Genomic DNA, 27,027 nt, shown 5'->3' with positions numbered 1-27,027 from the left:
AGATAAAAAAGATGAATAGGATGGGAATTTTGTTCACACCTTTGAATCACCAATCTTATGTCTTTTATATGAAAGTGTCATAAATTGTGTTTAACAGTCGTTATCGCCAAATGTTGGCTATAAGACAACAATGTTTTGACAGTGGATTTTAATGTTTGCCTCTAACGCATCTATTTTTGTTTAAATGTTAACAATTTTCGACTCTGGTAGCTGTAGCTTTTGCAGATAAATAAAATTACCAGTGTATTGAGCCGATTTATGAGAACTGAAAAATTGAATAATTTCGAATCGCACAGTTTCATGTAATGTGTTCTGTCAACAAACTCTTCTGTAAACTGACGGTCGAAAACTGATGCTTTAGATACAAAACTGGATGCCTGAGAGAACAAAATTGGTAAGAACGCTGTCAAAAATTGGGGCTTTATGAGACAAGAATAGCCTAACTAGAACCAAAATCTAGTGGCAACGACGGTAAAATACATTGTTTTTCCGTTGAAATTGTGTTATAGAACTGGATATTAATATATTACTGGATATTAATATATTCATATAGAACTGGACCTGTTTAGTTTCCTTGAAATTGGCAATGATAACCAATTTTCTCTAAATCCATTCATTCTTCATCAATTCATACATTTTTCCATTAACTAATTTAAGCAGCTGTTAGAAGCAAAAAAAGGAAGTTATTTCTAAGACCACACTGCCATGGCATCCCCTATTTCTCCTCGGTCCGTGGTCTGGATCCGTGGTGGATCGATTTTGGATTCCGTACATTTTTTTACCACCCATTTCGAAGAACTAACCTCACTTCATGCATGAATGCCATTAGTCACTGGCGTGTCCGTCCGGCCGCTCTGGACCGGTGTCTGTGTGTTTTAGCTGTGAGCCTCGAACTGACACCAGACACACACGCGCGCAGGAAGCAGGGCGGCCGGGGGTACTCTCCCACACGGAATGGTGAGCTGAGAGTACGGACTCACCCACCCCAGGAAGGCACAAGACTCTCCGGACCTAATGGGGCATGTATGTGCGGTACGTGCTTCTTCTCCGGGAGCGGGTTGCCGATAGTGGTCCGTGATCTATGGCAAAATCACGAACCTTCCGAGGGTAATAAATTAAAACAAGATTCGAACCTGCAACCTCGTGTGTGTGTGTGTGTGTGTTTGTTTGTGTCGCCCGGCGTAGCAGGCGGTAGAGTCATCCGGCACTTTATGTGCTCCAGCTTCTGACCCTTCATCAATAGGAGGGGTGCCTTTCTAACACAAAAATCAGTGACTATTGAAATGCTGATTCGATCGAATCGGCACCGGAAAGGAAACGGAGAGCGCGGAACGATGATGATACCCGGCACACAGTGTGTCTGGTGGTGACTGGAAAGTGAAACCATATCCTCCCGTAACCCCACTGTCCACTGTCTGCACTTTCGGTGTTTTGTTACGTTAGGTTTATGCCCACTTTTCAAGGCAACGGTAAAGGAATTCGATGTCCTGGAGGGTTCGTTTCGTTTTTGTTTTTATTTTTTGTTCGAGGAAAGCAATGAATGGCCGTAGTGTCCGAGCATCTTCGTCGGTTTGTTTGCAACGTACCGGGATTTATGCATGTACGAAAACGTGACCTCCTCGTGAAGCGTGTGCGGTTTTGTGGGAGTAACATGGCCGCATCTTATTGAAAACAACCCATCCAGACAGACAGTTGCCTGGCAAGGGACGCAAGGATATTCAGTGTGTATATTCGGTGCTTTTGAAAACCTCCTTCTCATTGCCATTGTGTCTTTTAGCTGTGGGGGTAACCCCCGTTTAAGCAGTGCAACGACCGTAGCGAAATGTTTGCCTTTCCCGATCCGTTCGGTCGATTAAGTTGCGCTCCTTGGGCAAACGAATAAGCAATTTGTAGTTGTCATAAATAAATTATATTTATGCTTCGATTTGTAGCATTCATTTGCGGTGCCTGGTTTTCTATGGCCTCCGACCATCGTCCCCGTCCCTGCTGGAACCCGACCGGGTGCGCTACTGGGTGCTTCGGAACTCTTCCAGTGACGACAGCTCGTACCTTCTTTCTGCTCGAAAGCATCGTAAAAACCTTTAAAAACGATGGAACTAGATTCGATTGTTGATTCTACATTTGGGGTCTCTGCTTTTTTATGCTTTGTTTCGTATTTCAATCGCTCAAGTGCACACACTGCGGGTGTAGCTAGCGAAAGTGGGACTCCTATTCGGTGGGCTTTCGGCACCCGTGCGGCGGAAGGTTTATTGGCGGTAGTTAATCATTTTTATTCTCGAAAGCAATCCATTAACGTGATTCTTAATCGAGCGAAACCATTTTATGTGCAAACGACGATCCGTTGAATTCGCAAACCGTGCGGATCCGGGTTTTGCTCCTATTTCTTTGTTCGTAAACTGCAAAGCTTTTTTTTCGATGCTTCTTTTGTTTTGTGCCCGTAACCTCACTAACGAGAAGCGCTTTTTTGTTTCTGCCCAGACTTTTATGTGTCCCCGCAAGTATGGGAGAGATTGTGAACAAACGACTTGGCAATAATACTTTATTTTAATGTAAAATCACTACACCGCCGAAGTAAAAAACAATGTAGCGGGAATGTGGGAGGGTTGGCGAAATGGGCGCGTGGAAGTGATGGACTTAAGGGTCGAGCACACGACCAAACAACAATCTTTTCCGATGGGCTGTGGTCGGTATCGGATCCTCCTCAAGGTAAGGCTAGAGTCTGGGCTGGGTGTGCTAGTGCTCCCCTAGGTTGACGAGCCCACTCAACGAGCCGTTGAAAAGGGATATCATTATTGTTGCACGCTGTGGGAACGTGCGGATTGTTGAGGTGCAAGAAACCGGGCGGCCTCAATGTTAACTGATCGATCCGCTGCTCCCTGGTGGTGCTTAATGAAGCTTATCAGGGGTGTTTTTGAAGTGCCGCGGGGAACCTCACACGCTCCTGTGGATGGTTCTTCGATTAATCTTCCTACTTTACATCACCATCTCTCACTGCCCTAGTGGGTTGGGTGGAGTGTCAGTTTTCTTCTAGGACAAGGCTGCACACGAGCCACTACTTTCATGTTTAATGAGGGTTGACCCATTTACAGGCGGGAGGGGATATAAAAATCAAATCAAGCAACCTCGGGCTTTATTCTGGGGGGTTGGTTTTGCTCTCGTGTACTAGTGGAGCTGCTCAAAGTGTCTACTTTCCGTAGATGTCTATCCCACCCGGATGCTCCCATCCGACCCGGTGTTCTTCGCCGCTAAGGTGTGTCGTTTATTAAAAGGTCGGCTGTGTTGTGCGCACTTTATCGAGCCCGAAAGTGCTGTCGGATCGGTGTGCGGAACGTGTAGAATTCGATATAAAATTAAGGGATAAGATACACTCCCTTCCTTGTGGTTCCTTCCTCTGCTACATCCGTGCGGCCGTTTGCTTTGATTAGGCTTTTTAATAGTGTCGTTAGCTGTCGCCCGGTGACAGGAGCTGGAAGTAAGATAACACGCGATACACACTCAACACATGATGATGCCATTGCTCTCACGTTACCTAGAGATAAGCAGCCTCTTTTCCGTTGGGCTATAACGTTGACCTTGTTCATCTATGTGTGTGTGTGTTTGTGTGTTTGATTGTGTTGATAATGAATTTCGTTCATCCGGTTCAGAGAATACAAATAATAGCCTTCCTGCCGTCACTCGCAGGGAACGCTAACCCCCACCACCCTTCGAAAAGGTATTGCCACCCATCGGCCCTTGGTTCTGCTAGAAGACTCTTCGCCATCGACTGCCGCTCCCTTTATCTTGATCTCTTTGTTCAGATGGCTTCGAAGGCCGAATAAAAATCTTGTGTGTGTGTGAGGCTGTGTGTATCGTGTACTCTCGGGGCAAGAGGCAGGCTTTGTTTGCTTTCAATCAGCAACCGCACCGAACACATGTTCTCGCTCCTCACTGCAAGAAGTGCAAGACAATGCACCAAACGCTATGCTGTGGTGCAATTTTTACCCATCCTTTCTTTCGATCTGACTCCCGAGGGGGTTCGGTTTTATCTGCAACCGCACCAACTGCTGCCCCCGTTTGATTGCGGTCTCCTGTACCGATGGTACGGGGTAAAACACTCGAATCTTCCAACCTACTTCTGACTCCTATCGGTTCTATGTAACGGGAAGGAACGAGATATAGGGAGAGATATAATATGCGAGAGAAAGATGAAGTAAAGCCATTATGGGGTCCAATGCTTCTAGTGCCTTTTGCTTCCGCCTCTCTAGCGAGCCGGATCTCGCCCGGAGAATGCCCAAACCCGGATCTTGGCAAAATTCATCTTTAATTTCTTCTGCTCACTGTCGACAAGCAAGCCCCAATGCTTGACGCAGCTTGACAGGGTACCACATTCGTCCATTGCCTCAGGGAACGCCAGGCCAAGTGTGCAATATTGGATGTTGCGTTGCAAGGAAAACAGTAAAACAACATTCTGCAAACATAAACATCATAGCAACAAGCGACAGGCGGGGAAGTAAGTGGGTGAGTTGGGTGGCGAGTGTGGTTGGATTATTGCTGAGCTGTTCATTGTGCAAACCACCAGCCCTGTAGCACTCCATCATTAGTCATCCGGGCCCCGACGATGCGGGGTTGCTGATGAACCAGACACGCTTTGTCTACTACTAACTGCTGCGTCCTCTGGTCCGGGGTGACTTGGTGCTCGAAAGAGTCTTTCTGATGGCAACAAATTCTGAAGGAGCTGTTCCTGTGTGTGTTTCTTAAGCTGTCAGCGCAAAAAGTGTACGTTTCAAGTGTTCGATTTCCGGTAACCGCGATGACATAGACTTGTGACAATGGTGGAATGTATTACGGAACTGCCAACTCTGAAGAGGGAATTTGCAGGTTCGCACGGAGGTTGAGACTTCCCGTGGGGCAGCTCGTTGAGTGTGATACTTTGCTGCTCGCACATCATCACCATCTATCATTTATGGTTGCGTTAAATTTGAGGCGCGTATTCGATGTAGAAGCGAATGTTTCAAGTGTGCTGCACGATTAATGCCATTCACCAAGGCTCGCTAGGGTTGTAAAGGACGTTACACAAAAAAAAAAGAATCTTGAACGCTAGCAAGGGAAAGGTAAAGGATAAAGTTTTGCAAATGCGTTGGGCGAAAAAAGATCGCCTTCGGTAACCTACCGGCACCTACCCGCTCGGTTGTGTGGGGACCATTTGTCAAATGAAGCTCTCTCGGTCGTGGTGACGCACCGGCACGCCCAAGAGCGAGGTATGGAGAATTAAAAATTCAAAATTCAATTTCTTACTGCGCGAACGTGCACCGGCAAGGTTCGGTCTAAGGTTCTTGCAAGCTTCTTCATCTACTCGGATGTAGTTTTTGTGCGTTTTTCGTTGATATAGCCGAGTTTACAGCCCGTTTTTTGGTGTGCGCACCACTTTTCTGGGTCAGATAGCACCCAGTTCTGAGCCGGGAGGTTCCTGAGACCGGTTGCGAAACGAGCAAAATGATTTAAAAAAGAAAACGGAAAATATTTCAAACGAATCGTCCCTTCCAAAGCAGTGCGAGTGGAATTTTTGTCACAAAATTAAAGTTCCCCCGTCAGTCTAGCGGCTGGAAGGGAAAACGAGGGGGGAACACTCTTCTTATTTGCAACAGCTTTTACAGTGCCTGGTTCGGCGGTTTTGGCAATGGTTTTGGCTGTTCCCGGGCATTTGCCGATCTGGGGAGGAAAGGATCTTTTCGCTTAGGTTTAGCCCTTTTTCTTCTCGCCACACTGGTTGTTGTTTCACTTCCTGTACGTCCCGCTTTTTTTTTACCGGCCGGGGCAGCGGAAGTTCGTTAAGGGTTCGGCTGCAGCCGGGACAAACTTTTCCCTTCGCTTCCGATGAAACACACACAGGCAGTCATGGAATGCACGTTTTTTCTCTGGCCGGTACGAGGAACGAGGAGATAATTTTCAACACCCAAACAAAATCGATCGAGCTTTTTCTCGGACGGAGGCGACAGGCTAAAAAGGGCTCCATTGGACAACCTCTAAAACGAGACAGTAAACTCATTATCACACCCATAGAAAGCGGGGAAGAAAGCAGGAGAGAACAGAGAAGCGTGTAACCGTGTACAGGGCGTTTGTCGACGTTAAGTCAGCAGTTTTTGCTTCCATCGTTTGCCGTCGAGCGACGACGAAGACGCTTTGGATAATCTAGACGCCCGCAGCAGGATGATCCCTGGTCAAATTATGGACCAGGGCAGCTGTTCCGGATCGGATAGCACCGCGTGTCGCTATCGAGAAAGCGTTCTGTAAAGGATAAGGGTGATGTGTTTGAGTGTGTGCGTGTGTGTGTCTCGCTTGGTTTAGCCACAACCGTCTGTTGCTATTCCCAATTCTGTCTTCCATGGGTTTTTGTTTCTCTTCCTCTCTTTTGACCGACGAGCAGCTGTTCTAATGGACGAAGGAATTGGTAGAAAATGCGGTGCCGTTCGAAAAATTGGGAAAAACGGGAAAGATATGCCCTTCACCGTGCTCTTCTCCCTTTTCTGCTTTGCTCCCTTTACTGTTCGTGGTGTATCTTTCGAAGCCGGGACGCGCTAAGGGGGAAACAATTGTGGGCACCAAAGCACGGGTAGAATGGAATTCGAACATCGACGAATATCGGAGCTATTGCCTAGTTTCCCGGGCAGGCGGGAGTGAACTGTTTGTTTGTGTACACGCACGGTGATGCGTCAGCTGTGCAGTTCACCGCGGGGTATGCACTTCAGCAGCGCAGCCAGTCAATTGCATCCCGATTGCGGAGGGTCCGTCCTGTGCCGCTGACTCTCCTGCACTCGGCTGCTTGATTAGGAGCGCTCGCTTCCTCCTGTTTTTGATACGCTTTATGTTTCAAATGTTATTCTACCTTTCCGCTTGCACGAAAAAAAGCATGAAACACTGTCCTATCAGCGGTCTGGAGGGTTCGGAACGTTTCAAAACCGCAGATATCTACGAGGGTTGGCGGTTTAACGACGAAAGCAGCAGCACGACCGAAGCGAAATGCGTTCTCCATTCCTCTTTCGGCAGAGATAACACTGCTTATGCGGGTCGCTGTGCCTTTCACCCTGAAGCAGGCATGCACACGCGCGTGCATGTATCGATTGCTTTTATCGTCCCCGAGCAATGCAGCCAATGCGTTGCCACTGGTTAGTGTTTAGTTGTTTCCATGATAAGAAATGAGGCATACAACATGCAATGCATCATAAAATGATCTATGTATTTTTTGTTGTAGCACTGGGAAGGGGCAGCTTATCATTCTGGATTGATGATGAATCGATTGCACGAAATAGACCCTAGACGTTCTACATTCCCTGATAACACTGGATGCCTTTCTACAAGCAGATACCAACTGGTTTAAAAAAAATCCCTTCTGTTATAAGCTTTCAGATTTTTGTACCGCTCACGCCCGGCAATGGCCAGCTGCATTGGCGCAAAAAAAACCAACCCGCCAAGCTGCACAAACACTGTTGACTGTTTGATCGGTTCGGTGGAATAATGCTGCCGTCTGCGCCAACGAATATCGATTAGTTCGCTCGAAGGAGAAAAGGCAGCTGAGCCAGCAAAACAAAAATGTTCGGGCGAGATACCCATGCGTTTGAAGCCCGACTGCAAAATATCCGTCCATTTATACCATCTCCCCAGCGCTTACCTGCCGGCGTGCCGAGATGGAAATGAATGCCGACGCGTTTTGCCGCACATTACGAAACACGGGGCTTCGGCCGGCCCTTTTTGCTGGGCGCGTGGATCAGCACACAAACACCCCTAAAGAGCCAGAGAGGTTCGGGGTGCTGGCAGACTGCGTAGCTTAATGGTAGCGCTTGATTGCACTTCCGGGAGGGTGTCTTGTACGCTTTTCTAGCTGTTGTTGTTGTATTTTTTCTCTCTTTTTCTCCCTCTCTTCTGCAGCGTTCATAATCAACGCTGTAGAGCCCTTCGGGTAAATATGAGAAGAGTGGTTATGTGTGTGTGTGTGCGCGCGTACCGGAAGTAAGACGATAATCGGTGCACGGGGCATTAAGAAGCACGCTCGAGATATGCGCTAGTGAGGCACACCTTTCCAACATTGCGCCGTGAACGGCCAAACAAGTCAGCAGGGGGTCCAAGAAATTAACCTTTGCGAACGCGGCAAATGTACTCTGGCAAAGGCGGTATCTTCACGAGAGGTGGAAAGGGATCAGGTTTGCGAGGGCTTTTTGTTTGTAATTTTTAATTAGATTATGCATGATTGATGGTCGCTTTAGGCTTTTCCCTTCCTGCGCAGCGGAACTAGCGCTCCGAATTGGGATATTTAAGGGCTGCTTGTTAGACCACTTATCGGAGTGGCTTTAAGGGGCAAAAATGCGATAAGCTGTTGTACTGTCCGCTTACAATGTTGCGAGTATGAATCTTACCGGCGGGCTTTCTTCAACAACAGCATACTTGCAAGATTTGTGAGAGTTATAAGCAGCTCTCTTAAATTTTGTTCAGCACTTAGAAACCCTTTGACAGGAAATTCACGCAAACTGAGTCTTTAATGTATCCAGTTTGAGTAAATGCTCGAATGATTGAGGCAAACGAGACCTAAGTTAGCGATGATTTTTATGGCAGCTACACGGAAGCGTACGTAGCTTTTTTATTCTATATTTGCCATCAAATATGATGGGATAGAATTCCTGATTGTTTCTTAGAATTCCCTTCTCAACCCTCACAATCGGAAGTGTTCTGGAAGCGATGTTCATTTGAATTAAATTGCTACCCCTTGTTACAAGTAATTACTGAATGCTAGAACTATAAGAACCCTGATCAGAAGACTGCCTGGCGTGTAAATAGTTCCTGCTACTGTTTGATTCTCTCAGTTAACAATCAACCCACATCATTGTCGGAAGAACTGATAAAAAGTTTCTCGATAAAGCTGGACATCATCCCTAAGGTTGTGACTGGCTGAATCGGTAAACATTGCGTGCTAACCCCAGCGAGAGCCATCATACCTCCCAGACACAACGCCCAGTGTCAAGCTGAGGCAGAAATGTGATGCTTATGATTCGCTCACGTTTCATACAAAAACATCATCATCATCTGACACCGGATAAATAGCTCCAGTGTGAGATGCGTGTGGCAAACAACAACAACATCAACAAACAGCAGCAACACGCTCCACGGACCAAACGTTGGCTAGAACAGATCAATGAGTCAATAGAGTAGGAGGCTGGAGGTGTTTCGTAAAAAAAAAGGTTGGCGAACAATATAGGAACGTGCCTGCGAGCGGAGATTTGCTCTCCCGGCAGGAAACATTACCCGTGAACAGTGAAGATGATGTGCGTTTGTTGCAGCAAAGCAAGAAAGCGAGAATGTTCTTTTCTTGTCATTTCCTTCCTCATCCCCCTTGCTACAGTCTAACCCGTCACAAAAGTTGTACCAGCTCTCGTTGATGAGCACGCACCTTGTTCTTTTGCTTCCCTGCTGCCCACGTTCGTCCCGGAATGGGCTTGAAATGGGACTCATTTGTTTGCAGTTTCTTAGCGCTGTAAGGGCTGTACGGGGCGATGTCGTCATTCCATCAACTGCTCCTACCGAGAGGAGCAAGAGTGACCGAGAGGGCATTGTTTTGTCGACGCAGGTCGTACAAAAGCCTGGGTCTGCCATTATGACGCAGGAATTGAACGTTGCTCCAATGAACGGAGACGGTTGAGCCTATGGCAGGGAAACGCCACGACCGGAACGGGGGAAATGCTCTAGAAACTCAATCCATCAGGCAAAACTCGAGGGCACTAGTAAGTCATGCGAAGAGTCACTTAATGTCAATGAGCCAGGTTTGCCGGGGAAACCAGGTTGGCTGACTAATTTCGAGCAGCGATGGGGAAGAAACAACTTTTGTGCAACCAGTCTCAGTGTCCGATTAATGATGGTTTCTACCTGTGAATGAAGCCAATTTGGAGATGGGAGGCCAATTGTTGGGAGAACTATTTCTGAGGAAGATTAGGTCCTGTGGTTCTATGGTGATGATATCAGTGTGTTGCAAGCGGAACCATGTTGCTTTGTACCATTTATAAATTAATGGGGGAAATGTTTTAGGAATTCCTAGCTCACAGCATTCATGTTGTCGTTTCAATTTGCATTTTTTTTCTTCTGTTCTGTTCAGTTCGCCTCTATCTGAATTGAAATCGAGGTTAAAGAGTGCTCCATTTCGCCCGAAACTCAGACAAGATGAGCAACGGATACAGACTTTGCAGATAAAGCGTAGGTAGCTTCGGTTTCGTGACAGGCCAAACCCAGGCCAAACATAACTAGCGTCACGCCCAGCAAGCCGGCCACAGTGCGATATTCAGTGGAAAAATTGGCATATGTCCGTCACGCGACGCACGCCAGGTCCGTCCGAACGATGATCGACAGGCGGTAGGCACACCGACGATGTCCCGGGGTTTGCTTGCACGGTACCTTCCCCTCTCACCCCCACTACCTCGAACTTCCCGAATTCCCCACGCCGTCCATCCACCGGGGAGGAGGAAGGAAAGCTAGAAACGTTAGACCAGTTGATTGGCACGCGATCCAGCGAGCAGTTTCGGTGGGCAGGAGTGGCTAAAACACGAACAAATCCAATCGATATCGACCGGTTTGTCGTCCGTGCGGGCGGGCACCCTTTTGTGGGCACCATGTCAACGCCGAACTGTGCCGGACGGACGGATGGCTTCGTGATGGTATGATGTGATTTTTCATTTTCTCACTCGATTGCTTTTAGATTGAAACCGGGAATCCTTGCAGCGGTCTGACTGATCCGCCTTCCCACCTGGATACGTGGTTGATACGTGGTGGTGGTACACACGATCCGACGCTTTTCTTTGTAGAGTGCATCTATGTCTTGTTGCAGTGTTGTTCAAGGTGTGCCTTTGCAGTGTCGTCTACCTGTTGCCAAGTTGTTTCCGAATGCAAGTATTTTTACACTGCAGGAAAGTATTTGTACATTGTAGAGTTTGCTCTAAGGGAGAGGTTTCTAGATAATAGCAATATGTTTGGATTATAAGCATTTAGTCAGGATTGTAGGTACGCCGAAAAATTGGATTTTGTTTTTGTGCGATTTATCCATTATTTTCAATCAAATTGTTTTGAATATTGGGTTTTTCTCCCTTCAGTTTGTATTGTTTGCAATGGGCAATTAGTGTTTTAAAGATGTAAACTTTCAGAAATCGTTAGTGGTGTTTTAAGGTGATAAACGGTTAACAATGCCTTTAGGATGAAACAACACCAAATGAACGTCCGTTCGAATCCCACAACGGATTTAAGCTTGCTCACAGCACAAAACAAATATAAATAACGTGGAAATTGATTTTTTTATACACATCGAACCTCAGCAATTCCACCCGAGCACAGAAACAAGCCTTGTTTCGGTCGCGATACGAATCGATCGTGCATTAATTGAACCGTCAAAATATTCTTTATTTTACGTGCTACTACGCATCCTCCCATCGAATGAGTTGTTACGCGTTCCGGCTGAATACGCTGGGAGCTTTCCGTTCCCCACTCCCCCCCCATATCCAGCTCCTTTCAAAGCCGTTCAAAGTTGTCCCATCCTTTGGTGTTCTTTGATGTTTTCCTTCAATTCCGCACGATTCGCTCAATTGAAACTTCCAAAGCGTGTAGCTAGCGGAAACGTTCGGGCGCACAAATCGTGCACGCGCCCGGGCCTGGTGCGGCCTCTAATCCTACCCGCGTATGCATTGCATCATTTGCGCAAACCTCGGCTCCTCGGTTTGCTTTTGCGGGGCGTCGTTGATGGCGGCACGAAAGATGCGCGACCGTTTCGTTAATCAAGAAAATTTATTTTATCTACGTGTCTTCCATCCAATTGGTGGGGCATGCGGCGGGGCATGAGGCTTGTTTTTGCAGGGAGCGAGGCAAAAATGGGAAGCGCCCAGGACGGAAGCGGAAGCGTGTGTGTTTTATGTAGAAAGTTCTCAAGACTTTCGGCGGATGCTGCTTGTGCAATGTTGGTTAGCGTTGTTTCGTGCGTCGTCACGTCCCCGAGTGAATGAATGACACGAGTGTGTATGTTTAGCAAGAACAGTGTACTTAACGAACGCGCAGCGTGAAATAAGTGAATACTGTTTAAAGATGCCCGGATGTCAGGCTCGGTATGAGGATGAATGTTAGGTTCAAAAGTTTTATTCTGTTTGTGGAGCGAAAACGAGGGCGAAAAGGAAACGCTTTTTGCCAACAGGTCAAACCACACTGGCGGGGGCACCATTGTCTCTATCGGATTGTGTTTAAGCCAAGCGTGATTGTATGTTTAAAGTGTGTACTTGAACGAGTTTTTGCTCTAATTTTAATTCCTACAAAAAGCGCTTTTCTCGTGCAATAGAATTTATCGAACGAAAAAAATCCTTCGTTAGAAAAAATAGTGTCTCACACTTCCGCGGCAGCACTGTAAGCGTACTCTGTGCGGTAGAAAAAAATCGTTCTAAACTAACCATCTTTTTTAGCACTCTGCACAAAATTCACAATAGACACGCTAAAACAATGCGAACGTTAAACAAAAAAGCTCATACCTACCGCTCTGTGGCAAAATTTCCGCAACGGATCTTGTATGATCCTTTTTTCCCCTATCCTCCGATGCTCGAACCGAAAACATTCAACCAGAAAGAAACACCCACCGCTCGGCACTGAATAAATTGTGCTGCGCTTGGTGCTGGTTGAACAAGTTTTGATAGTGCAGTTTAAGTGTCCATTGTTGATAGCAAACAATTCGTGCCGTTTTTCCTGCTGTGTGTTGCTGCTGTCCGTTGTCTAGCGTTGTCCTGCCCGTTTTAATGTTCTATTTCTATTTTTCTCTCTAACAGGAAGCAAAGGATTACAAACTGAATGTGGCTGGAGGCAGAGTGTATAAAGATACACATTTCTTCGGCAAACGTTTCGAGCTTCCTAGGCAATCCCGAGGTGAAAGCAAAACCCCCGGGCAGCTCAACAACTCATCGTAGTGTAGTGAAACACATCAGAAAGACGTCAAACGGGGCAAGTCCTTGACGTTTGTTTTTCCACGCAATCCAACCTGCCGGCTAGCCAGCCGGGAGGGAGACAGTGGTAGTGAAAATTTTATTTCCTCTTGATATCCTCCGTGCGTTTGCAAGACCGAAGTGGGCCGCGTGTCGCAAGAAGATGTGAATTTGGTGCTAGTTTTCCAGCATTCCGACACTTGTTTCTCCAGCCGTGTGTGGGCAATCGGTGAAACAAACGACGAACGACCGGGCGAATCACCCCCTAAAGGTGTACATCGTACGCTCGTGTGTGTGTGTGTGTGTGTGTATATGTGCTGTGTGCGTGCATGTGTGTGTGCGGAAAGGGAGGGAAAATTGTATTGAGCAAAGTGATTTATTCATTGCCCGGAAGGTGAATGTCGTGCGTGGTGGCGCCTCTGCTCGGTTTGTGATCGGCGAGCGTGTGCGTGTGTTTTTTTTTTTATTTTATTTTATTTTCTCGCATTGTGTGTTAGTTGTGCTTCCCGGGGTGGGTGGCAATTTTCGCCCCCTGCTGAAATACACACACCAATCGAATGTGTGTGTGTGTGTTTGTGTGAGTGATACGCAATTTTACACTGGTAACCGGCAACGCTTCAAAGTGGCAGAAGATTGAGACGTGTTGGTGCTGTGTCAATTTCTTTCGAAGCTTTTTCGAGCATCTTCGTCCGATTTAAGCAGTGGGGCGGTGTGCGAATAAGTGTGCGTGCGAAGTGGGCTGGCGCAAAAGGTGAAAAGTTATTGGATTATGTATCAATCACGTTTGCCCGGCTGCAGTGCGTAGAGGGTACTTGGTAGCGCGGGTTACTTGTATTGCTGCCCCTTTTTTTATTGCCATTTGGTACCCTGTTTGCTCTGGTTTGGGGAGTGAAACTGAATACGCGTGGTGATCGCAGTGAGTTGCTACCACGGCAATCGCGTAGGACTTGGATTTTGTTTTAACGCAGTCAACGGTAAGCGGTTTGGATGCTGAAGGGCTGAAATTTGGAAGGTAAGTTGTGGCTTTACTTTACAATTGAACAAGAAATTACACATTGGCATCAATGTGGTTGCCTGGACTTTCATAGTAGCAATGTTTTTAAAATAATTAACAGAAAATCTGCACTACTGTCACGCATTACTATGTGTCTCCAACTAGGCGTACCAGGAACTGGAGGGCAGCCTGTTTCTAAATCAACCCGATTTTCCCAATTTCCTCGAAACCAATCATAATCTCATGACAGAAAGATATCAAGGTCCAAAAAATACATTTCCCTTTTTTGCGAGGACGGGTTTATGTCACTGTTTGATTGATGGCGCAGCACGATAGAGCCGACGGTCGCATCGCTTGGACTTGTGGCCCATAAGCTACGTACTCAAAGCCACATACACTCACGTGGTCGGCGTGATAATAAAAAAAAAAGACAAAACATAGAAACCTTGTCAAGCGTCGATCAACGGGCAACAGCAGCACGAAACAAAAATTATCGTAAAAAGAAGGAATAATTGAATTATTGATGAGAAATCGCACACTCCTGAAGCACACGTTTCCAGACAGTCCAAGGTCGAAAAACGGATCGAGGTTAGAGGTTTCACCGCCACCGGGGGACGGGGTTCCTAACCATCCGAAGGGTTTTTACCTTCTATTATTGGGCACGTTTTGATTCGATGATCATCCGGAGTGTGGAGTGTGCGTGTGTGCCTTTCTTCTTTGGAACATTCCGAAGGTTGCACCATGGCTCACTTTCCTCGGCTGATAGTGGTGCAGGTGGTGATGGACGGAAATGTCTGCAGGCAATGGCGCAACACCCGCATACGACCAACGAGTCGGGAGACCCAAAGTTTGAAGTTATTAATATTTATGGCAGCCAGAGGTGTTGGCCGGTAGTGTAGTTTTTCGGAAATTTTCCGTCCAACACCTCCTACGCGGCTACGTATGAGCAACACGGGCACACGGGGTTTATCTCTTTATATTCCGCTCGGTATCTTGTGCGTGTCAAATTTAAGGGACCCGCACGCACTCCCGCACACTGCACACGACATGAACTTCCCCCCACCCCCTCCCCCCGCAATGGGTGGTAGGGATTTGGGAAAATTAAGTTGCGAACAGAATGTCCTGCTGGCTTTGAAGCAATCGGTCCAAAATATGGTGTGAATTATTTGGTAGCTTGTTTCGTTCGTGATTGACATTTCTTCATCGGAGCTGTAGGAGGACATCGTAATGCTGACTGACCTTCCGACACGCCTCTTACCACCTAGGTTCGTTGGAGTGGATTGATAAGATGATTGTTGTTCCACTACAGTGGGAGGAGGGGAGGAATTTTGATATCTCTTTTATGCGTGTGGGATCGTTCTTCGGCTGGAGCAGCTTTAAAGCTATTTTGATTCCTGACGACGATGGTTTCAAATTAATGATTTTGGTCCCAATCAGCAGTACAAAAAGTTTCGCTCCGTTTTTGCACAGTCATTAAGGTGTTTGTGCTTTCATTGATTGCTTTTAACTTTTGCTGAACGTCAAATCGTTTTGTCTTAACAAACAGCCCAAAACTTAAAACGCCTTAAAACGAAACGACCGATTTTCTTTTCGTGTCTGTCCTGCCGGCTTCATCGATATGACATGGCAAGGACAAAAGTTGGTGCCTTTATTTTCCTCCCCCCCTTCCCTGCCAATTTCGCATCACCGGATCAATGAATTGTTGCCTGGTGTGTGCGTGTGTTTTCGCTCATCCCTCATTACGTGGTGAGCCCTGGTGGGGCGATAAAAGTTTTCGACAGATATAAAGGCAACAGCGAACGGAAACCTTCACTCTCACTCTCACCCGCTTCCTCTTTTCCCCCTTTTCGGTGAAACTTTTGATTTATGCTGACGGTTGTAACCGGTTGTTGGATGTTCTTCTTTTGTTTTGTGTTGTGTTTCTGTATGCTTCAGGACCAACTTTGCTGACCATATTAAGTGTTTCCGAGTGCGATCGTCGTTCTGCTTGGTTGTATTTTCGGCATTATTTTATTGGATTAACATAACTGGCGGTGCCCGGCTAAGGATGGCAGCCCCCCAATGCAGCAGCAGAGCGTGCCGGGCGCACGGAGGTGTGGCGCGTATGAATATAAAATTGTGCACGGATGTATAGCGGTCAAACTTGTTTGGGAACATGAGACGGAACCGAAAGTTTGTAGGGTTTCCCGAAAAACACGACGGCCCGATTAAGGGATGAAAATGAAAGCTAATAGTAAAGGGTAAGGGTGTGGATGGTGGTGGTGCAACAACGGGGATTCTCGAAAGTTGATTCCAGTTTGAACAGTGAAAAAAAAAAGAAAAAATAGAAAAGAAATATTTCCAATGACTTTGTGTCATCCATTACGCATCGCCTGGTAGAAAAACTATTTATATAGTTTCGTAGGGTAAAAATCATTCATGAATTCAGCTGAAGAACTGTTGCTAAAGAAGGAACGTGCGCTAAACTGTAAATAGAAATCAATAAAAAAGAATACAAAGTAAATAATTATTCATCATGGAAATCACTCATCCATACACTAAAACTGCGCCGTTTCTTATTCGTGCCTCGCACTCAGAAGGTTTACATCATCACTCCTTCTTCTGTTATTACGCTTCTTGTTCTGCTTCTTTTTGGAATAAATTTGTCATCATTTCGAATGCATCGATTCGTGCTGGTTGAATTCATTTTTATTTCCACCAACTTCTTCCAACTCTATTTCGTTTGAATCGTTCGAATTGTAGTGCGATTCATCAACAGGCACATTCTCGTCATCATTTCAATGTCGTTAACATGCCCCGCTTCCACAACACTTCTCTCCCGGCTGCCTAACCTTTCTCCACTATGCTGCAATGTTTCGGCAAAGCGTCGTAAAAAATAAAAGAACAAAAACAACCTGGAGTTCGAGTGAAGCAAAGGAAAAAAAACATATAAATATAATAAAACTTACCCCACAAGAAACCTTTCACCCGGTTACGTTACGTGTACGTTTTGCAGGGAAAGATGCAATGCTCTGCTGGTCTGCGCGGACACACTGCAGACGGTGGACGCGACTGACGAATCGTTTGAATGGTTGGTAAATGAATTTTTATGCCAGCTTCGCTCATTCCGTATTCTTCGCTATTTTGGCTTCAAATGATGTTCGAGCGGGAGCGGGTAAGACGTGTAAGCAAAGCGACCGAACCCCGTCAAGTGGCCCTGAGCCGCGCACGTTATTCAATTGATTTGAACTTTCTGATCTGTGGACAGTTCGTGACATCTTATTGTTGGAGTGTGTGTGCGAGCGCGTTTTTTCCCTTCGTTTATTTGTTCGTTTTCTCTCTCTCTCTCTCTCTCTCTCTCTCTCTCTGTTTTTTTCTCCCTCTGTGTCGTTCACAAGTGTTGTGTTGGGATCGTTGTTTGCGATGTGGATTTTTTTGGTTTTTGGTTTTTGGTTTTTACTTTCGGGGTGCCATCGGGAACACCATATTTGCACTCGATATGCTTCGACAGAACAAACCGAACACACAAAACTCTTCCCTTCAGCGTGTAGCGACTGTTCCGAGGGGCAGGGAGAGCACTTAAACTTGGACTCTTGAGAGAGAAAAATAAAACCGAAATCGGAAAGCCGACGTCAAGTTGTTTGCCCCCCGTCGATCAGAGAAGTACAAAGCACAGTTTGGAGACGAACGGACGGAACCAAATCTTACTAACAAATACAACAAAGAAAGAAAAGATTCTTATGGTAAACAGCCACAGCGGGAAGAACCGGGAGGGAAAGATTGACTCGTAAAAATTCGCTTAACATGCCAAAATGAAATTCACGACGCAAAGCAGAACCCCCGAGGACAGGGGCTCGCGCGCGTTTAGTGTTTCGCTCCGGTCGCTTTGTTCTGGTTCCCCCGTTGTCTCTAACGCTCGTCGAGTGGAGCTGGGGTGAAAGATGGCAGGTTTCGTTTAGGCGTCTTTCATCTTACACACTGCCCGCGAACGTTGAATTGTTGATCTCAATGGTACTTTCCATTATTTGGCGACCGGGTGCGCTCGCTCTGTCTCGCTCGGTTTCCTCGCGGGCTCTAGAACAGGAAGGGCAGTAACCGGTAAGGTGGTGGTACATTTTATTCTAAACAGAAACTCCCGCGGCTTGAACGGTTTGCGCGGTTTAGGTGGCGAGCGCATGGAATTTTGCATACTGCTAAGATTATGCTGCCGGATGGACAGTGCCGTCACGACGCAACTGTCGACCGCGAAGGGCAGATCGCACCGCGGCCTTCTTAATTTATATGCGTTTTAGACATTGTTTTTTGTTGGTGAATGGTTGCGTATCTCTACACGCTCGCGCTCTCTCCCTCTTACGCACCCTAGAGAACCATAAACGATGAGTCATTTTAATGAGAAAAGTTCTGACCCGTCTGCTGGTGCCAATGCTGTGCAGCGTTTTTATATGTATTGACGATCGTGGGTTGGGAGGGAAAAATATTTCATGCAAATTGTTTGCAATGGCTAGAGAAGAAATTTGCCATTTTCCCACCACTCTCCCTACGACCTCTTTACTGCTGTGTTTCTCGCAAAGTCTCGAGCGCGAATAATCCGAGTGAATTAGCATTAAACGCGTGTGGCGTACGCTTCATGGCACAAGTTTTGAGCGGTTTAAATGGGAACATTTGTTAGAATGTTTTTTTTTTTCTTGTTCATGTCGAAGAATGTCGATCGATCGATCGATCGAGGAATCGATAAACCTCGCCATCACCACCTTCACCCCGTGTGTATGAAATGGTCATCCTCTCACGCTGCTGCTGCTGCGTGCCCGGTGCCCGAGACGCTGGCAGAAAGTTGTTCTTTTGTGTTAGCGTAGCACATCTTTCTAAACTTTCGTGAATCGTGACGCTAAAACAGGCCGATAGATTCAGGTTGGAAAAGGGCAAGGGAAGCAAAAAGCTTGTACCCGCGTAAGCAGCGCGCGGTTTCGCGAAGGCGGTAGTATGATGATGCTAGCCCGCAATCTTAACGGCCCATCTTGACCCCCTGAAATCGATGACTCACGACGAAACAATAATCTTGTACGGCGAGCGTGCGCTTGGGGCCAATGGGAGCATCTTCCGGATAGGGAAGGTGGGAGAGAATGTCGCTGATACTGCAAGAGATAGAGGAAGGGAGATCGAGAAGAATAAAAGAAAATTTAATATTATGAAATCCCTGATACAGACGATTATGTTAGCAAGTGTGGTTGCATATGTGTTGTTATAGCGATTCCGCTGCAGCATTCTAGCGAGATTGTTCAGGAATGTTAGAACGGTTTCTTCCCAAGAGAAAATTAGCTGCTATGGAATATGGCTATAGCGTTTTTACTTATTAAAACTATCGTGTCAACGATATTCTGATCAATTAAACGAACATAAAATATGCGAATTTATTGACGAATACAACCTTTTGGTTACACTTTCCACAAAACGGTCGCACTGTGGTGCAGACAGCGGCAGCAGCAATATGCCAGTTACGAGGGCCGAATGATTTCATCGTTCTCGATCATCCTCCACGGTTCTTTCGATCGACATCGAACATGCTTGTGGGCGCACTTTGCCCGCCAGTGAGATGTCTCACTCACGTCCCTTTTTCCTTCCCCGTTCATTCCCTCCATCGCGATGATGGCCTACGAGTTTGACTCAGATTTATGGTGCAAGCAGAGAAGAAGCATCGCGAAGCAGTTTGCTCCATTTCGCCATACCCAGCGGAAAAAGACAAAAACCGTTGAAACATGCTTGTACGGCTTATTTTTATTGTACGGCTGGCTAATGATGATGATGAACATACCACAGCGTACGTGTGCAACGGGAGACAGAGCAAAAAAAAAGCTGAACCATACATAACGCAAACACATCAAGAATCGTGCTCGGGTTCGAGCTGCGAAAGTTGTACGCATCGATGAGTTTGATTGTGCTGACCAAACTTTTTCGCTGGTCCCCGGTTCCCGGTGACTCCCGGTCCGGTCGGGACGCAGGCAAAAACATGGTCCCAAGATAAGCAACTGTTTTGTTTGCGCATGATAAAATACCGTGCTGATAAGCGCGGAATCCTGAAAAGAGGGGAGGAAGGTAAGCAGGATGGTTGTGTGTCGCACGGTCGCAAATAGATCGGCTACCATTTCCGGTGTACGCTGTACGTCTTGCACATTTATGCTCCGTCAAGAAGAAATGGTTTCTCCTATTGTTCGACGGTGGCTTCGAGGAGGGAAGAACTTCTCCGCAGTCGCTAAGCAGACGGCGATGGACGTGTTTATTTTAATATGGATGAGGTTGCGGAGGCAAAAATAGCATAACGATATTGTTTGCTGGGCAAACATTGGCAAAACTCCGCGTGGTGTGTGTGCTGTGTGTGTAGGACTCGTGTGATCTAGAGGAAGTGCTGTATTGAGCACGGTCTTTGGTGTTTCGACTCCGTACTCCCGATGAGTCGTACACGTGAGAAACGGAATCTGCACGGTGAGTGGTAATCGTACCGTAGGTACCACCACATCGTGCTGTATGAGCGTAATCTAGCATAAACACACGGCTGTTCTTTGCTGTTATTTTATTTGCTTCTATTTACAAAACTGCAAACGAAAGGCATGAAAACGTAAACAACGGGCGCAAAACTCGTACAACCATCCCACTGCCGTACCACGGCGTACGTGACTATTTGTTTGCCAATATCGGAACCCACCAGGACAAATATTTAATCGTACGCGCTTGGAAATGATGCTTTGTATGGTCGTTATTGTTTTTTGGTGTTTCGATCAGCTCTTTTTTGGGTAATCATGTTCAGTTCACAGGGTGATTCATTGTAGTCGTTTGACTAGGAAGATGTTGTAAGATGCTGTAAAAGAATAAGTCCATTTTTATCTTTTTCACAATCACAGCTATTCAAGAATATTGAATCGAATCGTCTATTCTTCCTAGATTCTTTGGATAGCAAAAAGCCAACGAAAACTCAATAGGTCGCCCTTTCCTTATAAAATCCTATAGCAATTCACAATTCCACTCGTTTTGGTGAACCAAATCCAATCGTAAATGCTTTCCAGACTCTTTGGCTAGCTGTTAATTAAGAGTTAATTAAAATCTAAGAGGTATATGTGTTACGTAATTTATGGAAGACCTCCATAAACCTAAGTGTTAAACCTCAGTTGCACTTAACATCTCGCTACCAAGCCAGAACGTAACATGTTTGCTTGACGAAGCGCTGCTTCGTATCGGTTCAATTACGCTGATTAAATTACGTTGATGGTAACCAATATTACAGAAAGTTTTACTCTTTAAAATAACCTATTATCGTGAACAGCAGTGTGGGCACGAGTAGATTGCTTACTCTCCCACACCCGCGCACAGACGTTAAGTCATTAGCGCTGGTTCGAAATTGCATCACTTGCACACGAAGCAAGACGGACGATTATAGCAGGAGGATGCAAAACTTAATCCCGTTCGTTGGCGATGGTTAATTAGTATTGCACGATATTGGAAACCACTCACCGTGCCGTGGTGGCGAGCAGAACGCTAAGAATCGATAGGAAAAGTGTCCATGTACACGGTAAGCGGCAAAGTTGGTAGCACATTTCTGTCGCAACCCGGGGGCTCAACCCGGTTACGGCTTTGCGGGGCTTTTGATTGGCAGCACCACTGCCGGCATCGCCAGCGTAAGTATAAGTTTCCATCTACGGTATTGAGTGGCCGTCTTTCGTTTCAGTCTAGGGATGGCTAGGGAGGACAGTATGGGAAGGGAGGGTTAAAACAACCAAGGGAGTTAATTTTTAACCCATCCTTCGCAACCACTCTCATCCACTGAAGCAAAAGTTTGTGGAGAAGCGGGCGCTAAAGGGCGAAAAGAGGAAAAAACTGTATATCGTGTGTTAAATGTCGTACCATCACTGTCTCCTTCCTTCCCACTCTCCGCTTAATTCACTGTCTGGGCACGTTAACATGCGCTCTCAGCTTCATTACGAAGGGCACCCCGAGAGTTGGTGGCGTCGGTTATGCGATATCTTGTGCAAAACCGGTCTCTTAAATTATCTCAAATTACTCGATGATATCATCACCCAGCGTCGTCGTCGTTGTCGTGGTCGTCGTTGTCGTGGTCGTCGTTGCCGTTGTCGCTCGACGGTGTTATGCTGGGCGTGGTGGACACAGAGCCCGTGGGTACTCGATGCAAATTGGCTTATATCACGTGACATCCGACTCTACCAGCATGAGGCCAATATCTTGCGACCGTCATGGTATGCAGCGTCCGTGGACACACCATCACTTCATTTAGTTCTTAATAATTAGCAAACCCCCTTGATATTTGCCTCCCCATTTCCACGGTTGAGGGTGACAGCGAAGGGGGTTTTCCAGACGATTAAAATGACTTTTTGTCACTTTCACAGAAATCTAGAGATACATATAGATTGGGGATTTGCGCTTCGGAGAGTACAGAATGGATTTGGGAGTTCAGAAACCGGCAACATCTCCCGCATTGTGGTGTTTCTGTAGAAACCGGCAAATCTCCAATGTGTTTTAGTGTAAACTTTGCACGAATCCTGCCTTAAAATAAGTTATTCCTTCACGCTTCACGCTTAAAGTAATTACACACGGCTGCGTCTAAATTAAAGTTTCAAACAGCAGCGACACGAACAGCGCAAGCCGAACGGAAAACTTTGTCATAGCAGGCCGAACGCGCGGATTACGCGTGCCGTGTGCCATGGTTTGCCTTTTGCTTGGAGTCTGGAGCGCTCGTGAGCTCGGGCACACAGTGGCAGTGTCAATATCGCTCCAAAAAACCCCATCTCCCCGAATATTGATTAACTATTCAACCGGGAGCTGAAGCGACACGGCACTCCCCGGGGAGGTCGGACAAAGTTCCTGCAAAACTTTTGTTGATTTGTTGAAACTATTCTGCCCGGTCTAAAATAGTCCAAATCGAGAGAGGCACAAAGTTACCGTAACAGGCAAACCGTGCAGCCAGCGTGGGCGAAGTTTTCCCCATTTTCATGCTACACGTGTTATAGTATGATGCTGGATGTCAGTGGCTGTGGGTGTGGGTGTGTATGTCTGCTGGTACACCTTTAGCGGCTGTTAATCATGTCAACTGCTGGTAGAGGCGAACCTCAAGCCTTCGCGATGCCGACAGACTTTAGCTTTATAATAATAGCACTATGATGTTGGCAGAGACAGCCCCGCCGGAAGGATGATGTTGTGTGTCGTCGCTGCCTGCCGCTGTGTGCCATTACGTGACAGAAACATTAGCTCCGACTAAGAACAAACAACGCTGGACGAAAAGCGTTAATGTTGGTGCCTTCTCGCCGGCGGCCTCTCAGGTTAGGCCGATGAAGCACACGGCAGGCACACGCCTGGAACTTCTTCTATTTTCTAGTGTTGTGGCAGTCTTGGCGCAAAAGCGGAATCAGAATGTTTCCTGTCGTTGACGGTGTACCAAATGAATTTTGTACTAGCGCTCCTCCCTGCTACAGCGCTGTTAGAGTGTAGCGAAAAGGGATACCACACAATGTAAAAATAATTTGAAACTTTTGTAGAATGCAGAAGCGACACAACGGATTACAAAATTAGCAAACACATTTGAAAGCGTTAGAGTGCTTCCCCCAGCCCTTCCTTTTGGGGTGGCGTTTGAGTTTTATTCGGATTAGGCATTCATTTAGAATGAATTTTTAAAGCTGGTACGGCTCGTAACCGTTGCTTTGCTCGCTGAGTCAACCGGCGTTCGGTTGAGCGGGCTGTTGCGGCAGGCACAATGATGTCGATCCAAATTTATGTGACGGGTTATCGTGTGTACCCTTTTTTACCGAATAAACATTCGCTCCATAATCTCCATTAGGGAGGCCGGCCTGTGTGTGTGTGTTTGTTTGTTTGTGATGGTTCGGAGAACTGGGACACTTTTTCCCCGGTATGTTGTGGGGTAGAATGGCAGAGCATTTTATAGATTTGGCTGGCTGCTTATTTCTACATCTCATATTTTCTTGATCGCTCCGAGAACGAGGCAAGCAAATGGTATTTTCCACTCCGGTTCGGAACATTCTGCTGCTTCCCGCTTCCCCCGCTTCCTTGCAGCTAAGGCTTCCATTTTGAGGCGTGCGACAGGCCTTAAGTGGTACTGAGTGAAAAGGGATAAAAAGGTCAGTTGTCTGTTTTGTTTCGCTTGTTTGTGAGTTGGTGTAGCCAGATTGGGGAAACATGGGATAAAATCAATAATAATGGACCTTTTTATAACATTGGACATTCACGGTGGGATAGCGGATGGATGGAATGGGACAAAACAAAAAATCATTAAGATAGTTTATGTACGACATGAGCCTATGAGTATCGTATTTAAGATATCGTTCGCTTTGTGCATTAAAATCGTTATTGAGCTTATGTCCATGCCTCTTTCAACGTCTGTTGACGAGTAAGAGAAGCGCAGATGCAGTGGGAACTCGCGTTAATAAAGTGTTTACACTAATGGTATTTTTCAATCAAATAATTCCTCACTTTCTCTCAGCAAACCAAATCAGGTGAAGTTCAAAGTAAGTCCACTGTGTGTAGAGTCGTCCGATGTCTGCTCCCCTGGGTTGGAAATATGGTCGCCGATGGCTGGAGACCAAATAGCGCTTTTCTTGATTGAACTTGCGAATGCCAAACCTCGGCACCGAAGGCTGAAACTGTTGATGGAAGTTGGGGAGGAATTTAATTAAAATCAATGCTGCTGACCTTTATCAGCGAACGACAGGCGAATTCCCGGGATGATCGTGTATTTTTGTGTTTACTTTAAAAAGCGCATCCTAATGAACGGCCGCTTGACTGTTCCGGCGAACGAAAGCCTCCGGGGATTGGGCGATTCGAAGGGCTAGAATTCGAAGGCACGAACCGCCCGACTGTCTCTGTGTGTTATTAAAACATTCCGCCTCGTGCGCTCCATCGTGTCTGTTTTGTGTTTTATTTTTGGGTTGAATTACCGTTCCCGGGTGTGCAATGGTGTGTGTGAGTGTTTTTTGTCTTCTCCCCATGCCCCAGGTCATGCTGGGATTGGGCGAACATTATCATGCTGCTTCCCCATCCAACCGCCGGAAGATGATGAATTGACGAGTGTGAACTCATCTGCTTGGGCATGTAAGTACGGCCGACGGGTCTTTCGGGAGAGTGAGGGAGCTGACAAACGGCACTCGACGTTGTCCGGTGTGAGGTGTAGCGCGACATGAACACCAACAATCGTCTTGCGAAGAAAAACAACCCCTGGTGTCCCTCTCCCCCTCTTCTCCCCCATCACACACCACGCGAGAAAAGCGTCAATAACAAAGGGCAACGGGTGGGCAAAAATAGAAGTGATGATTTATGATTTTACTTCTGTCTTGGCTTTTCCGCGCTCACCCGCTCGAATGAGCAACTGCCATGCTTCTACACCTCTACCCGTCATCACAGCGAGAATCGTGGGTGTCTGAGGGCAGGCAGCACCTCCTAAAAGGGAAGTGGGAGTAAGTCTTCTTCCAGGCACTCTGCTACTGCTGCCACTGCTTCTACCAGAGTCGGCTGGAAGCCAAATAATCATTAACGTAATTGGCGCTGGCTGGGTAATTATCATCAAGCACAGTTCGCGGTTTCCCGCGTGCGGCCAAACAATCGATTTCTTCATTTTACGGCAGAAGAAGGTTAAAGCAGGTCGTGGGGAGATGCAGCTAGGGGGGTGAAGCGTTAAGGGAGTTTCGGGTTTTCGGCCAACCAATCCGAAGACGAAAGGCGGCAAAGGTCGTAGCGGTCAGACCACAGAGCTTAAGCACACACACACACGCACACACACCTAGACTGTGCTGAGTAATGAACAGTGTTTTTCACACCTTTAAGCCAGTGAGCACGCAAGAACACCACCGGATGAGACTATCGGATGGGGTGTGAGGGTGAAAATTGAGCGTCACATCCCCTTTTTGAATAAACAATAGTTACACCTTCCCGGTCCCCCGACGCGTTCCTTCGACAGCCCCCGGGCAAAGCAATATTTATACCGTAAGAAAGTGTCTTCCTTTTATTTTATTTACGCAAACGGTCGAAGGTGTGCGCGGAGAGCCCTTTTGCCTTCGATTGGTTATAAGCTGCGTGGTGTGGACGGGTATGCTGACCCGAGGATGTCGGTTTTTTTGTTATTTTGCTTTACACCTTATGACCCGAACCATAAATTAAGCTTATAGAGTGGCTTATGTGTATCGAAGGTGTAGTTATTTGTATGAGATGGTGTACCGTACCCTGCGTTCTTCGTGCGGTATCGTTGCTTAGGTCCTAAAAGCCAAAAATACCGTAACGTGCACGGAACGCGAGATGCCGTGAATGTCGCTACTAAACGCTAGACCAAAGCCACGCCAAGGTTGTGTGCTCCGGGTTCGGGTTTGGCGCGTTGATCGGTGAAAAGAACGGGCGTTAGCGTGGAAAATTATGAACTCCAGCGCCCGGCGGCCTCCGTGATTGAAGGTTATCGCTCTCTTGATAATGATCTAGCGCAAAAAAGAATGGCTGCCCGAGAAGGGAAAACAGTGTGAAAATGCCGCCACCGCAAGCGCTGGTTGGGCTGTGTTTTATCGATTTTAACGTACTCGGCGTGAAGGTGATGATATGGTTGAAATTGGAGCGTTATAATATTTTACCTCGAAAGATGGAAGTTAGCTTGGCGGCGTTTTTTACTTGTTAGGAATTGTTTGTTGGAATTCGTTTACTTGCAGGTGCAGTTGGTGTTAATTAAGGGGTGATTTGTTTTGTTTTTCTTGTGATTTGAAGTGTAGTCGTGGCGATATGTTTGCGCCATACAGCTCTGTTGCATAAATCGCTCGTCCGTAAACCAGTTAGCGCTCCTGGGGAGAGAAAATGCTAATTGCCATCTTTCACGCCGGAAGTGTCAGGGCACATCGCAACTAATTAGTAATGCTTTTTAAAACATTTGACTGTCTGTTGTTAGGCACTGTGAGGTATCGACGATTAGTTTTTTTTTTATATTTTTTTGATTGTATATTTTCTACTGTGGTTCTGTTCAAATAATAGTTTTTGGAGATCATGTTTCACTTTTAGAAACCAGTTGAAAAACGACCCCAATTTTTATAATAACAATATATTAAAATTAAA

The 27,027-nt window shown here is 46.5% G+C and overlaps 1 protein-coding gene across 9 annotated transcripts in view; it reads left to right on the top strand.

Moving 5' to 3' along the window:
* LOC120898768 overlaps positions 1-27,027 on the top strand; it is a 135,470-nt gene that overhangs the window by 6,830 nt on the left and 101,613 nt on the right. For 8 of the 9 annotated variants that reach the window (XM_040305149.1, XM_040305089.1, XM_040305139.1 and 5 more), the window contains exon 3: positions 12,807-13,971. The exons of the other annotated variant lie outside the window; for it this stretch is intronic. The gene's annotated coding sequence lies outside the window, so the exon portion shown is untranslated. The remainder of the gene's footprint in view (positions 1-12,806; positions 13,972-27,027) is intronic. 9 annotated transcript variants of the gene reach the window in all.

Source organism: Anopheles arabiensis, chromosome 2, assembly GCF_016920715.1.
Source record: "Anopheles arabiensis isolate DONGOLA chromosome 2, AaraD3, whole genome shotgun sequence".
Lineage (NCBI taxonomy): Eukaryota > Metazoa > Arthropoda > Insecta > Diptera > Culicidae > Anopheles > Anopheles arabiensis.
Note: the sequence above shows the minus strand (reverse complement) of the source record. Positions and strands in the feature narration are given on the sequence as shown.